The sequence below is a fragment of the Mustela erminea genome, chromosome 5 (assembly GCF_009829155.1).
Source record: "Mustela erminea isolate mMusErm1 chromosome 5, mMusErm1.Pri, whole genome shotgun sequence".
NCBI lineage: Eukaryota > Metazoa > Chordata > Mammalia > Carnivora > Mustelidae > Mustela > Mustela erminea.
Genome location: NC_045618.1, coordinates 112,799,637 through 112,814,598, shown reverse-complemented (window position 1 = coordinate 112,814,598; position 14,962 = coordinate 112,799,637). Strand labels below are relative to the sequence as shown.

The window sequence follows — 14,962 nt, the reverse complement described above, 5'->3', positions numbered from 1 at the left end:
AGGAACTAGTGAGATATATTCAGAGTCCAAGCTTCCCAGATGTCTTAAAGACCCCACCCCATGGTTTACATCAGGCTATACGTTACAAGGAAATTACATGCCTATAGATTCTAATGGCACTATCTTATTTTCTCTGAAATTAGGGCATGACAGCTAAGATCATTGGTGAAATAGTGATTTTGGTTAAACACACACACACACACAAGACATAAGTATTTGGCCCACTAGTGTCTATTTTTCAGTTAATCAAGACTTTGTGGTTAACCGAAAAGTGAGGTTGAAGATATTAGATTCGAGCTGTATACAAATCAGCACAAAAGATGCTCGGTGATAGTGGAGAGAAACAAACTGGAAGTTCCAGTTTTAACTTTGTCACTCTATCTCTGCGATTTTATATAAGTCACCTAATTTTTCCAGGCTTTTGTTTTCTTGTCTACAAATTGGTGAGTTTAGACCAACATCTAAGGTTCTCTAAACTCTAAACCCTTAGTGGATATGTTAGTCAGGATAGTCTAGGCTATGTTGCAGTAACAAATAAACTGAGAAGCTTAGTGGTTAAAACTTAAAGTTTATTTCTCATTTATGCAAAGTCTACTTTTGTTCTTAGGACTCCCAAGGGAAGTTATTTCCCAAAGATTCAGGCTGCTAGAGGCTCTATCGTTTAGTAGTTGTACCATCCAGAAGACACGACCTCTAAGGCCTTTGCAGCAAGCATAAGAGAAAACTGAGGGTCGGGCCCTAGCTTGCTTATAAATATGTGATATATAACACTTCCACTCACAGCCAACTGACTATTCATCTCCATCCAACTCAAAAGGGCATGGCAATGTGGGATACCATATCTCTGCTGTAGTGGGTTTAAGACTCTACATCAGGGTCATAGGCTCCCATCATATATGGTCCAGCTACTCTGACAGAGATTTTCCAAAGGCTACAGACAATACCTCTAAGAAGGAGTTGCCATCTTCCAAAAATGGGCTCAGAGCTCACAAATACACTAGCATGTGAATGGCTCCCCAAAGCTTATCAACAGGACAAAATCAACTCTGACAGTGCAATAGGAAATGCTCTGATAGTTTGTATGAGACCTAAAAGGGGGTGGGAAGAGGATCCTATGTGTAGCTACCAGAGCACATAAGCGTTAAAAATGGAACCTCATTTCATGATTCTCGTATTCTACTTTACCTAGTACACTGGGCCAAAAGAATGCAGAAAAACAAGTTGCTTAATTTGCTCTTTCTGATGCAGCAAAACAGATGCTAGTTGCAGACTAAACAAAGCTGAAGGCATAGAGGTCATTTACATCCAACCGTCATGTGCCTACTACTGGTCTTCTGCCTGGTCAACTCACCCAAACTCAACAGTCAAGTTGTATTCCTCTATTCCTCCATGCTCCCAACTAAGCTGAAGAATCTTGGTTTGTTCCACAGATTCTGAGTGTGATATGACACCTGGTGAATTTCTTATGGTTCCTCCTTGCAAAACGAGTCTAGTTTGCAGGAGAAAGAAGAGAGGGCTGGAGCAGACTCACCTGCAGCCTAGGGCTACCACAGCTTGGTCATAGATTATGCAGGAGTCCCCCTTCTAAGCCTTGGAATAAATCTTGCAGGTTACTACCTTCATAATTTGAACAAATTTGGCTTTACAAAGCATTAAAGGGCCCAGGAGATGTGTAGAGGAAAGGAAGAAAAATGGAATGGTTTCCAGGTAGCAATTCAGTTTCTCTTTGTCCGAGAGTTCATCCATTTCTGTGTTTTCCAAAGTGCCACTGGGGAACGTTTTCAGGGGATAACCTCCACTTTGCCTTACTGGCTATTTAGAAAAATAAATGTCTCAGTAGGCAACACCCAACTCATCTAAAAGATTCCATGTGTAGCCTCTCTTGAGGAAGCCACTTTTATAAAGCAGGGGGGAAATTCTCATGTGCTGGCTCATTGAATAGTGTTTGCGGAAGCAGGAGACTCCAGCACTCTCCTTTCTCCATTGCCCCCTGCCCTATCCCTGTCTCCATCATGTGGAAGATCCTTAATCTATTGAAGGCCCAGCTGGGTCCAAAGCCTGAGGTTAAGCCATGTCTAACTTATGGCATGGGCTTATCAGAAGTCTATTAAGAAGAATAGAGGAATACAGCAGCCACAAAAAAGCTAGTTTAGTCCTATAAGAAAATCACAGTGGTCAGAGGAGGCTCTGAGTTCATCTTAGAGCTGACCGCACAATTTTATTTCCCAACCAGCCCTCCTGAACTCCTGTAAGTTTGATAATATGAATAAGAATCATTTGCTGACCAAGCTATTTGTCAGTTACTGTACCAGGCACATTATTATGTATGGATATGAGCTAGTTCTTAATAACATACCAAGCATGCAATTAAAGATTGTCAAGAAGCCAAATTTGGGTATTTATGGACTAAAATGAGCAGTGTGTGGAGTTTCCTAGTCCAGTAGAGTTTCCTAGTCCAGTTTCCTAGTCCAGTCCAAGAAATCTGGCTGCCACCACCTACACTAAGGACAGTGGGTGAAGCTGAGATAGTGTCTGGATTTGCAGAGAACTGGATGGATATAAAAAGTTCCTGGAGCTCTGGAGAGGAGAATGTGATCAGTCTGGCCTCATTGCTGTCTGGAGTGGGTCATCATTTTCAATTGCTAACCTTGAGTTCATTAGGAGATCTTCAGACTCATACTTGTTAATCATTTGTGTTTAACCCATGCCCTGGTACATTCTGGTTGTTATGTTCTCACAAGGCCTTACCCCCCAGTTCTCATGTCACCTGAAAGTGGGATGAAGTCAGCAGATACTCTTGTCCCCATTTCAGGGACTGGGCTCCAGTGAGAAAGGAACCCTGATGACACAAACCCATGTAAACAACCCGGTGATCTGATTAGACAAGAAAAGAAGTTGCTTGAACCAAAATGGAACCAATTTAGGCCACTAAAATTAAGAGTAAAGAAACTCTGATGTCAAGACCAACATGCTCGCTGCTCATTGAATCATGGAGTGAATGTTGGTGGGGGTGAAAGCAAAACCTTTTGTGGAGCACATGGCCATTCTCTCTACCTGGAGAAAAGGAAAGATCACACATAGAAGAGACCTGGACAGATGCCCCGCCATGCCTCCATCTCACTTTCCATTTATTGCCATGCTGTTCTCCTTCCCTCCACCCTCACCCCCCCTACCCGCCTTTACTCAGTGCCATCTGGTCTCTTTCCCCACTTTTTGGGCCAAATAGCATCCTCACAAACCCTGCCAGCCACCTCCTACTGCCAAACCCAATAGTCTCTCTCCGTCCTTGCTCTGGGTTGAATTATGTCCTTGTAAAAGACATAATGAAGTCATCAGCTCCAGTACCTCAGAATGAGACCTAACATGCAGACATCAATAGTTAAGATGAGGTCATACTGGGGTAGGGTGGGCTTTTCACCCAATTTGACTGCTTCCTTTTAAGGGAACATGTGAAGATACAGAAACACGGAGGGAGAAGACATTTGAAGAGGTTTAAGTTATGCTGTACCTGCCCCGGAACGCCTGGGGCCAGCAGACGCTAGGGAGATGCAGGGGAGAATCCTTTCCTAGAGCTTCAGAGGACACATGGCCTTGCTAATACCTTGATTTTGGACTTCTAGCTTCCTGACCTGGGACAGAATAAATCTGTGTTTTAAGCCCCACACCTTGTGCTCCTTTATCATGGCTGCTTGAAACCAAGTACTGTTCTCCTCTCGCATTCTCAGCCTGTTCCACTTACCTCTTCTCTGTCTCAAAACTCCCCCTGATCTTGATTGCCTTAACCCATCATTATCTTACTCCTTCACGGCTCTGCTCTGTCCTCCTCCCTCCCTGGTGTCCCTAGATGCTTCACCCTAGATGTATATGCATCTTCTTGGTCGTTTTCCCTTTGAATTGTGCTCTTTCTATGCTAAGACTCTCAAGGTTTCAGCTAGTGCTCTTGTGGGGATCACTCTCCAATTGGGATCATTCACTTATTAAGCACCTACTCAGTGTTAAGTATAGAGTAAGATGCTACAGATACGGGAGAAAGCAGCACCGCTATGGGACGAGGGAACTATTAAGTCTTAATTTCCTGTCCTCCAGCTCCATTTATCTACCTCTCTATCTAGCACCTCAACCCTAATTCACCAGCCTCTCCAGACGGTTCCCCCACTTGGTTTACTATTTTGGTTAATTGCTCCATCAGTCTTCTATTTCCCTAGGCAGGTGACCTTGGCTTCTCTTTGATTGTTCCTTTTCCCGTAACAATCAATCCGCTATCAAGTCCCTTGGATTCTGCCATTATCTTGTTCCTCCATAACCACCCTTGTTTAAACCCACATTAATTCTCATCTGAAAGAGTCTGGCAACCTCCTCTCCAATCTCTCTATCTCTCTCCTCTCTCCCTTCTGAGTCATCTTATGAGAATAATTCCTTTTTCTCAAGCACAGCTGTGATTAAACATTTTTTAACCAAACCTTCAATGTCTCCCCACTGACTGACAAATTAAATATAAATTACTCACCCTTACATCAAAGGTCTTTTATGACAAAGCCCTGATCTACCTTATCTTCCAACTCTTCCCCACTGCACCTTACACATCAATCAAATTAGTTGACTTCTGGTACTTCTCCATCTTCAGATTTCTGCATATGCTATTCCCTCTACCTAATAAGTCTGGATTGCTTTCTTTTCCACTCCTCTAGCCCCACCTGATAAAATCTTACCCATCATTCTCCAAGGGTTGTCTTGACCATTACTCCCTTAACACAGCCCTTCCACCAGGTGGGATCCTTTCTCTCTTTAGTCCCCATTACCCATTGTTTATACCTCTCTTGATTGTATTTGTCCCATTTGCATCTTTGTCTTGTCCCCACGGCTGGACTATGTCCTACCCATCATGGTGGATTAAGTCCTCGGAAATATGAAGAATGCACCAGGAATGGATGGCGTGGGTTTCATTCCAACTTTATTGACTTGGTAACACACTAGGAGTGACAACACCCTGGCACACAATGATATTTCCAAAAGCTCTTCATTAAAACACAGAAAAATGACTTGACAGGGATTAGAGATGCCACAGTGACTTGTTCTTAGAGATTTAGTGGGATCTGAAAGAAAAGGAAAACGGAATTAAAAACCAAATGTGTATCCAATAAGAGACCGACATCATCAAAGCATTAAAATTATAAAAATAGCAATCAATATTCATGTATCATTTACTATGTGCCAGACATGGTTCTAAATGTTCCATATTAATTCATTTAGTCCTCACAAAACCCCTTTTTCTGATGAGAAAACTGAGCACAAAATGCTTAGGCATCTCACCCAACCAAGATCATAGCTAATTAGTGATGGAGCTAGACCCAAGCTGACTGGCTTCCTAATGCCTGATTCCAACCACAACATTATCTGGCCTGCCTCTCACTGTGCTATAGTGAGCTGAGCCCCCAGGATGCACCCATCTTTTGACCTGCATGATTCTAGTAAGCCACCACCACATGCAAACCAGTGTCCCTGGAGTCTCCTGGGAGCAATGATTCACACCAAGAGCTTTGAAGGGTCACTTCCTCAAGCATGGGGCTGCTGCATAAACTCCTCTAATCATGGAAATGGTGCCATCACCCCGACCAAAGAATGGACGACAGCAGAAATGGCCACTCAGGAAGTAGTGAAGGGTGCGGGGCTTAGACACTCTGAAGCCACAAGCCTCACTGTGTGTTGAGGTTAAGGTGGCTGCCCTAGCTGCTCTCTTTCCCCCAGATGCCGTCCAGCCCCCCTCATTCCACTCACTAGCCAGGGCTGTGAGGAGTGCTATATGACACCCATACCCCTAGTTCTCCAGTTCTCCACATCCACTCCAGTTTCCCATTCACCATCTCCTCTACTTAGAAAGCGCCATGCTGAATGACGATCCACAGTAGGGTGGAATGCCCAGATGCCATGGTGGGGAGGGCAGGTGGATGGTAGGAAGCTCTCCTTGCCCTGGTGGTCATATAGGCCAGCAGGGGCTGAGCTCCCATTTAGTGCCAGGCACTGTTCTCTGCCCTATTTATATATTAGCTCATTTAACTTCATAACAACTGCTCACTGATGGTCCTCTTTTTAAAATATTCATTTTACATATGAGAAACCGGAGGCACAGAAAAGTAAGTTAATTTTGCCAGATCACCCAGCTAGGTAGTGAAAAGGCCAGGATTTGAATTCATCCATATCCCTTCCTTTTAACCACTGGCCTTCACTGAATGCCTCCCTCCAAAAGGACGTGATTGCAGATACATGAAATATCCCTTTAGAGCACACCAGAATCAGTACTGGAGCTTTCCAAAGTACCAGAAGCCAAGCCTCACCCCCAGAACTTCTGGTTTCCTTGTTCCAGAGTGGAACCTGAAAGTGTCTATAAATGAAAAAGCTCCTCCGGTGGGTTCTAATGCTTTAGATCTGGGCTGGTTTGGGCGTCCACATAAAATGCATTCATTTTGTCTTGGCCTTTGGGTGGTTCAACACCATATGTGCCAACATATAAGAAAAGACCCAAATACACAGATGAAAGGAATCCCACTGAGTTTTGACAAACATGGATTGATGAGATTTTAGAAATATGAATAATATAATCTAAATATCTACTCATAGTTAATTCTTGGGTCACACATATACATTTAATTTCATGCATGACACACAGTAGCCAATCAATATAGAAACACTGCTCTTTCCCTTCTCATCTTCTGCAAGATCATACCAGTTTGACTACTCACATGCATCTAGCACACTCTTATCTTCACATCCCCGCACAGGTCCCTACCGCATATCACCTGCACGGCTCTTCACGGATAAGAATACACTGGTTTTTCACTGCTGGTATCATGTGGTTCCTGGAAATTTTATCCCATGTCACAAAAAATACATTTGCATAACATCAGGGCCATTGGCCGTCTGTGTGTGTTGTGGGAGGGCTGGCTGTCTGCTGGTAGGTGATGCTTTCCCCTGGCCTCATTCTGATTGATCTGCACTATGTTCTGAGCAGTTTTTAGACATTGCACATGGTATTCCTGCCTGCGAGCATATTCTTGGCTATTTACAAACCACCAACCCCTTGCCATATTGTCCCTTAAAGTGAATCTCGAAAAAGCTTATTTACAATGATGGCCACACTTGCAATTGTGAGGTTACGCACTCAGCAATAATAATTGGAGCTAGGACTAATAAATAATAACATCTAAATAATAATAGAGCTGAATTGTGAGATTACCCACTCAGAAATTTAATGGAGCTTAATCTCCATTACGTTTCTTTGTCTCCTGTTTCTTCACTGAGTCAGACCGGAGCTGACTCTCATGTTGGTTGGGGTGGTCTCTCCCGTGTTTGGGGTCCCAAGTAAGGTACCTGAAGGACATGTCCTCTAATGGGAGACACTTTGCAAAGGTTCCAGTAGAAGGTGACAGACTGTCTTCCAAAAGGTCTTTCAGAGCAGGGAAGATCTCACTTTTCGTGCAGGCACAGACCAACGCCAAAGAACAAGGCCCTGCTGCTTCGATCTCCCCGCTCACTGGCCCAAGCGCCATCATGCCCCGGGCTGCTGGACTTCCTGGCCCCCCTTTCACTATCCCCAGACTCTGAAGCAACAGAGGCGGGAGAGCTCTCCTCCTCCTCCCACAAGGCCCCCTCCCCCTCTCTCCCCGCCAGGTGTCTGTGTCTCCCCAGTGAGAGACCTCTGTGGGGCAGCCCCTGCATCTTTCGGCAGGGCCCCGGTGTTTGAACAGGGATGAGACAGGCCTCCATAAGCTGCTTATTCTAAGTTGAGGATTGTGCCTCCTTGCCAATTGATACTGGAAATAATTACTTCTTAGAATCTTTGAAAACCGAATGTGTAAAGAGAAATTAAAATCTAATTAAATGGATGTAGGCAGTTCTGTCTGAGCTGACAATTCTTAAGCCACTGCAGTTTGTCAGAGGTTACATTATCTGTCCCCAGGTGCCTCTGTCTCCACTTGGTCCAGAGCCTAGGACTCCGCTCCCCTCTCCAACACCCTCCCCTCAGCCCTATCCTGGGTCCTGGGTCCCTAGTGCTCTTGGGCAGAGATGCTGGAGACAGGCTGTCAGGGGGTTGCTGCAGCGCCTCCTAGAGGATGGCATTGGCCCTGATCTCCAAGCACAAACCACTGTTTGTCAACGGCGGTGCCTCTGGCCTTAGGGAGAGACAGTTCTTTTGGGGGGCATCTCTGGCAGGGGCAGGAGTCAACACCACCCCCAGTGAGAGCTACCTCTGGGTGCCAACTCTGTTGGGCAACTGGCTGTAGGCGGCAGCCAGAAACGATAAGCCCTAGCCCCCTTGGCTCTACTGTGACAATCCCTCCGACCAGGATTAGTTGAATCTGTGCACGTGGGACCAGCGGTGTGAGGTTCCTGAGGGAACGGACTAGTTTTTATAACAATCCACTTTTTGCCGCCACATTGTTACTGCATTTTATGAATCGGAAAATCAGTTTGTAATAGATTGGAGGTGGAGGGGGGGGAAATGTGGGCAATCACCACACATTGTTTGGAATGTTGTCCTGGGCCCTCCCTGCATCTTCTGGACCCAGCTCTCCACCGCTTCAGCTTCTCTGGGATCACTACCAGGGGCTACATCTTGTTGTTTGCATGTGGTTTTTTATAGCTCTATGTGAAAAGTGGTTCTTTCCTCCCTAGGCCACTTTCTTCCCTAGAAACCTTTTCAGTTGTTGGAAACAAAGGTTTGTGCATATCACCTGGAGCAAAGGCGCCGTGGGCATGGTCACCTGGAGAGAAGCTGGATGCATATCGGTGAGACATGATGGGATCCAAGGCAGGTGAGGTGCAGGGAGCAGCGGCTCTCTCCTCTTCCCACCATGGCTGCCCAACTCTTCCCAGCGTCTCTCTGCTCTGTTGTTTTGGGCTTTTTCCCTCTCTCTAGCTTCCCCCTCTGTGAGCTCATGGTTTCTGCTCCCTCTGCACTCTGCCCTGCATTGGCCCATTATGGCCTTTTCCAACCTCATGACCTTGGCTCTACCTGCCTACAGCCCAGGCTCTGACTTTTTGTAGTTTGAGGTAACATGAGGAGGGACTCGGATGGGCTATGGGCCTTTTTCCCTGCCGGGCTTCAGTCTGAGCAGGCTAGCTAGAGGCTGCACTTAGGCTAGTGGCCTCTTCTGGGCCTGCTGCTTTCCTCCTAAGAGGAAGGGAGCGGAGACACTTGGTAGACTGCAGGCCCCTTAAGCAGCAGGGGCCATGGAAGGGGCAGTGTCCCAGGCCTCTGTCCTAGCCTCCATCCATCCAAAGCCCTCTTGCTTCATCGCCTCTTACCCAGACTAGGTGACACCAGGCAGTCGGGCTGACTCCTCCCCAACCCCGGTCCTTGGGACGGGGTCTCTAGTGGGTACCAGCCGATGACAGGAGCCTCACCTATCAGATTCTGTGGCCCCATGAAGTGTACCTTCCTGAGCGTTTCTCACCTCAGCCCCGTGGCAACCCTCCTGCTCACTGCTGGAAGGGGCGTGCAGAAGACGGCTGGAAGCATTGCCTACTGCCCAGGCTTGGGAATAGACAGTTCCGCAGGGGTTAATGGGGTTTGGGCTGATGAAATCACAGCAGTTATCTGCTGTGGAAACTCTGATAGCCTAAAACAGTTATGACTCCCTGGACACTTCCCCATTCCCTTCTGAGCCATTTTCATTCTCGGTCTTGTCGGCAATGAGCTTTTGCATCAACATGTCAGTGCCCCCTTGTATAACACCATAATGCCGTTGTTTTCACACCGCTGTTAAGGGTGGGTGCTGCTGAGGCTGCCACAGACGCGCGCCAGTTTGCCAGCTGAGCCCCCTGATGCCCAGAGCCATCGCTTAGCTGGATGCCTGGTGAAGAGGCCCTTTTGCCCAACAGTGGCTCTCTGTGGAACCAGAGGCCATCAGGGGATCCTGATCAGTGAGGGAGCTCCTGGCCCCATGACCAAGCCCCAGGGACAAAATCCCAAAGGTGGGCAGAACCCTAGTTAACCTCCACTGTCTCCTCCACAGGCTTAATGCTCATTCTCGCCCCTAGGGGGAGCGCAAGGACTCCCTCACTCCATTTCCAATGGAGAAGAGCACCATTGTTTCTTGTCTCTAGGGGTAAAACTTTGAGGATTGAGATCTGACTTTGAGCCTAGAGAAGAAAGTGAGAAACCAGACCCTTGTACTGTGTTTGGTCTGGGCTACAGGGACCTGCAAGAGCTTTGGTGACCAGTCAGGTGTTCATTAATGTGACACAAAAAGACCTCAAGGCTGAGTGTGACTCCTCCTCCTTCTGTCTGTCTGTCTGTCTCTCTCTCTCTTTTACTTCAGAGACAGTAACTACTTCTTCCCCCTTTCTCTTCTCCTGGCTTGGACCAAGTTGAAACCTAGGTTACTTTTGCCATCTCTTGGACCACTCTCTTCCATTCTGGTTTCTTCCCTTGAAGGAAGTTAGTCCTGGGACAGTCTTGTAGAGATGACCATCTCCCCAAATCACCTCTAATGCAATTTGATGCCTAACCTTCAGGTAGGGACCCACACTTTCCTTGATTGTCTTTACACAGTAGTTAAAATGTGTACAAAAGATGGCGGAAGAGAATACTTCACAGTTTGCTATAAATTGTCAAACTACAGGGAGACCATCTGGGTAGATTCTCTACAACTGTGAGGCAGAGGAAGGGGTCTGAGCATTCAGGGAGTGGATCAAGGGAGTGGATCAAGGACAGTCTTAGTGTCAAGCAGTTGTTTCCTGCCTTGGTGCATGGGAGGCCTCACACAGCTCTGCTGGATGCTAACTAGAGCAGCCAGTGTTTAGAGCTAGGGACTGAAAGTCCTCCACGGCTCTGTAGTCCTGATTCCTGGCCCAGACATCTGCTATTTCACAACAGACTAATAGAGATGGGAAGGGCACAGTGCTCTGCCAGGGAGCCATCCCCAAGAACAGGAGCTAGTCAAGGACACGAGGCCAGGTAATCTGTTACCACTGGGCAAGATCTAACAGTGACTAATCACCCCTTGGGTTATGGATGCATTTGTACATCTGATATTAACACCCAGTACATTATTTATGAGCCCAGATATGAATAATTCAGTGTGTCCACATTTAGCAGGTTTCTGCCTGAAAATCAGCTTTGCATTGGCGCTTGGCTCCTGACATTGAACCAGGAAGGACTGGGAAAGAAGCAGCTCACCTCATGGGCCATGCCTAGGGAGACTGGACTGCTCCTTGTGGGGAGCCCAAGTCTCGTCCTGACACAGGGCATTCATTTAGCACTTCTGCCACCTTTGCTTGGTTTACTCATCTGTGTAATGAAGATAGTTGTTGGGCTTGATGGTCTCCAATGTTCATTCCAGTCTTAAAATTCTGAGAAGGAGAAAAAGAACTAACAAAAGAGGTAGGAACAGATGCAATATTCATGGTCCAGAATGGTTGCACTTGGCTGGGAGCTGTGCCCAGGTGGTTGGTTTCAGGCTCTGACTTGCTAGTGGTCCCAGGCACAGAGTGAGGTCTGGTCCATGGCCCATTTCCCTAGGTGTCTACGTGTTTCCATCACATGACCCTATGACCCTCCTGTTCGTGAGCTACCTGAGACCAGAGATCTAGTTACTATCTTTGTCTATCGCACTTATGAGGATGGTGCTCATCGCATGCTGGGTCCTTGTAGGTGAATGTTAAATGGAAGGATTGATGGGTAAAGAAAAAGTTGCCATGTGGCTTTCCCAGATATCAGATCTCTGTCCTTCACTCCAACAGTGCTGGTCTTTGACTCTTTTAAGTGAAGCCCAGGGGATGGGGAAAAAAAGAATAACCTTGCATCTTGCAAACTCAGCCATCTTTTGGCTGTGGCTAGAACTGAGCTGAGTGCCCCTCTTCCTAAGAGTAGATCCTCCATCCCGTGTCTACTGTGACAGAGGAGATGGAGGCACGTGGTCAGTGACAGAAGCCAGCCAGCGTGTGACCTTGTGCTGGTCGATTCTCCAAGCCCCTTTGTTTCTCTGCAAAATAAAAGGGTCATTTATAAGGCCATTTTCAACCCCAGATTCTTTATGTAAACCGGGTGGAGAGAGAGGGGCTGTGGACCTGCCTTGAGTAACCGTGAGTTTAGTGACACTTGGAATGTGAAAAGTGAAATTGCTCGTGACCCCTTCAATGCTGGAAGAATAAAGCCATGAGCTCCAGACCCTGTGAGCCAATTGCTCTGTCTCTCGGCTGGAGCTGGCAGTAGCAGCCTCAGATTTGGGCCAATATCTGTGAACCCAGCTCGTGCTCCTAATTCACACCTGCTCCTGTGCGAACAAGTCCATGTGCCTTCCTGCGGGAGGTGGAGGAGGGAGGCCGAGAGTGCCCCAGTGCCTGATGCAGAACTCTAGGCAAGAGACAGCATTCGGGAACGGTGGGAGTCAGAGTTGGAAGGCTTCCGGTTTAGCCGAATGTCCCTGAGTGCACCTGTTCTTCGATAATGTAGGAGAAACGGAATCGTTCTGTTGCTAAAGATATGAGCCAATGGACTCAATTACCTCTTTTGAAAGCCTGTTCTGGCTTGTGATCATGGGCACAGTTTTATTCTAATTGAAATCTCTCTTGATGAGGCCTATTTCTTCTTTTTCTTTAATCTTCTGAGTTGATGGAGAAGCACAGACCATGGTTAGAAATCAGCCTTCCTAATTGGGTCTCGTCTTTCTCCTGCAGAAACTACCCTTGTAATCCTCGGGTGAGGAACCAGTCCTCTATTTTCCATGTCTCTTTTCAGTACCATTTTCAACTGTTGCACCCTCTTTTCAAATACAGTGATGAAATGTGGTGGCCCCCTCCAACAGACAGAAGTGTGCTTTCTATGATGCTGTTCCCAAATTGCTGGTTGACTTTTTAAAAACACCAGCTTCTGGGGCACCTGAGTAGCTCAGTTGGCTGAGCTTCTGACCCCTGATTTCTGCTTGGGCTGTCACTCTGAGGGGGTAGGGGGTAGGGAGTCTACTCAGGATTCTCTCTCTCCCTCTCTGTCCCTCCCCCCCATTCACTTGTGTTCTCTCGCCAAAAAATATATAAATCTTTTAAAAATATTAAAATTAGGGGCACCTAAGTGGCTCAGTGGGTTAAAGCCTCTGCCTTCGGCTCTGATCATGATCTCAGGGTCCTGGGATCGAGGCCCGCATGGGACTGGCTCTCTGCTCAGTGGGGAGCCTGTTTCTCCCTCTCTCTCTACCTGCCTCTCTGCCTACCTGTGATATATCTCTCTCTCTCTCTCTCTGTGTCAAATAAGTAAATAAAATCTTTTTAAAAATTAAAAAACAATTAAAAAGTATATAAAAAATATAAAAATATTAAAAACATGGATTCCTGGGTGGTTCAGTCATTAAGCGTCTGCCTTTGGCTCAGGTCATGATCCCAGGGTCCTGGGATTGAGCCCCACATGGGGCTCCTTGCTTGTGTTCCCTCTTTCACTGTCTCTCTCTCTGTGTCAAATAAATAAAATCTTAAAAAAAAAAAATTGAGGCGCCTGGGTGGCTCAGTGGGTTAAAGCCTCTGCTTTCGGCTCAGGTCATGATCCCAGGGTCCTGGGATCGAGCCCCGCATCCGGCTATCTGCTCCGCGGAGAGCCTGCTTCCTCCTCTCTCTCTCTCTCTGCCTGCCTCTCTGCCTACTTGTGATCTCTGTCTGTCAAATAAATAAATAAAAAATCTTTAAAAAAAAAAATTAAAAAAATTAAAAACACCAACTTCTAACTTAATTCAGTGCCTGTTTCACTGTGATTCTCGGATGGTTTTCTCCCCTAGAAACGCCTGTTTTAACTGTAAAATACTCAGCTGTTCTAAATATAATGGCATATAATGACACGGAGAAAGAGTGGCCAATGATGGTAACTGATAATCATAATGAAAAGGGAAAGAAATGATGGTGACCAAGCAATGGTGACAGAGGATGGGATTCCTGGAATGCAGCGATGCCTGATGCCCGCAGAGCAGCCCCTCTGCTGGGGCGCTCTAGGCAGGAAGCTAAAGATGGTCCCAGGCAATTGCTAGCACTCAGCATTGTTCTAGGATAATTTGTTCGGTCACAATTATCTCCAATCTCCTAGAGCGTTAATGCTTATTGGTAGGCATTAACACGCCCAATCTTCCTCAAACACTAAGGACTTTCTCACTGGTTTCCGGCAGGCAGAGAGAAAAGCCAGAGAGGACGAAGATGGAAGGCAACCTCCCTGAGGACTCTGCTGTCCGGCGGGGAGGCGCCCCCCCGCCAGGAAGGACTTCCGGGGCCATCGGCTGCCTGAGGTGGGGTGGAGGGCAAGCGCCTTACTGAGGTGTGGGCAGCTGGGGGTTTTGTTAAAGATCTTTCTATTGGGGCGCCTGGATTGCTCAGTGGGTTAAGCCACTGCCTCCGGCTCAGGTCATGATCCCAGGGTCCTGGGATGGAGTCTCGCATCAGGCTCTCTGCTCAGTGGGGAGCCTGCTTCTTCCTCTCTCTCTCTGCCTGCCTCTCTGCCTACTTGTGATCTCTCTCTCTGTCAAATAAATAAATAAATTCTTTTAAAAAAAAATCTTTCTGTTGCATTCTGGAGTCTTTTTCCATTTAATTCATTAAATGCTTATTGAATACCTGCCAGCCAGGCACTTTGCTGGGCACCAGGAGGGAACACAAGGACAAAGATTTTGTCCCCAAGGTACTGACAAGCAGTGGGGAAGGAGGAAATGGAAGGGCGCAGAGAAACACAAATGTGGAGAAGCTGTGCAGTGTTTCCAGAACAAAGAGCCTGGGAATGAACTGCAGGGAGAAAGATTACCTTTGGTTTGTGAGGCATTGAATTGCACCTTAGAGAACTTCTTTTTTTTATTGATGTTTTCAAACATACAAAAGTGGAGAGAATAGTATAACAGACTCTCCCATGGGTACCTCACCCAGCCTCAAACCTCCACACATGGCCTCACAGAAATCCCCACCCACTTCCCCACTATAACCTTTATGGGATCATTTC

At 46.8% G+C, this 14,962-nt stretch overlaps 1 long non-coding RNA gene across 1 annotated transcript in view; it reads left to right on the top strand.

Annotated features, from left to right (window-relative positions):
- The window catches only part of LOC116590022, a 34,011-nt gene extending 19,610 nt beyond the window's left edge, over positions 1–14,401 (top strand). Inside the window, exons 2-3 of the long non-coding RNA XR_004285492.1 lie at positions 8,671–8,810; positions 14,145–14,401. This is a non-coding gene — a long non-coding RNA (uncharacterized LOC116590022). The remainder of the gene's footprint in view (positions 1–8,670; positions 8,811–14,144) is intronic.
- The last annotated feature ends 561 nt before the right edge of the window (positions 14,402–14,962 follow it).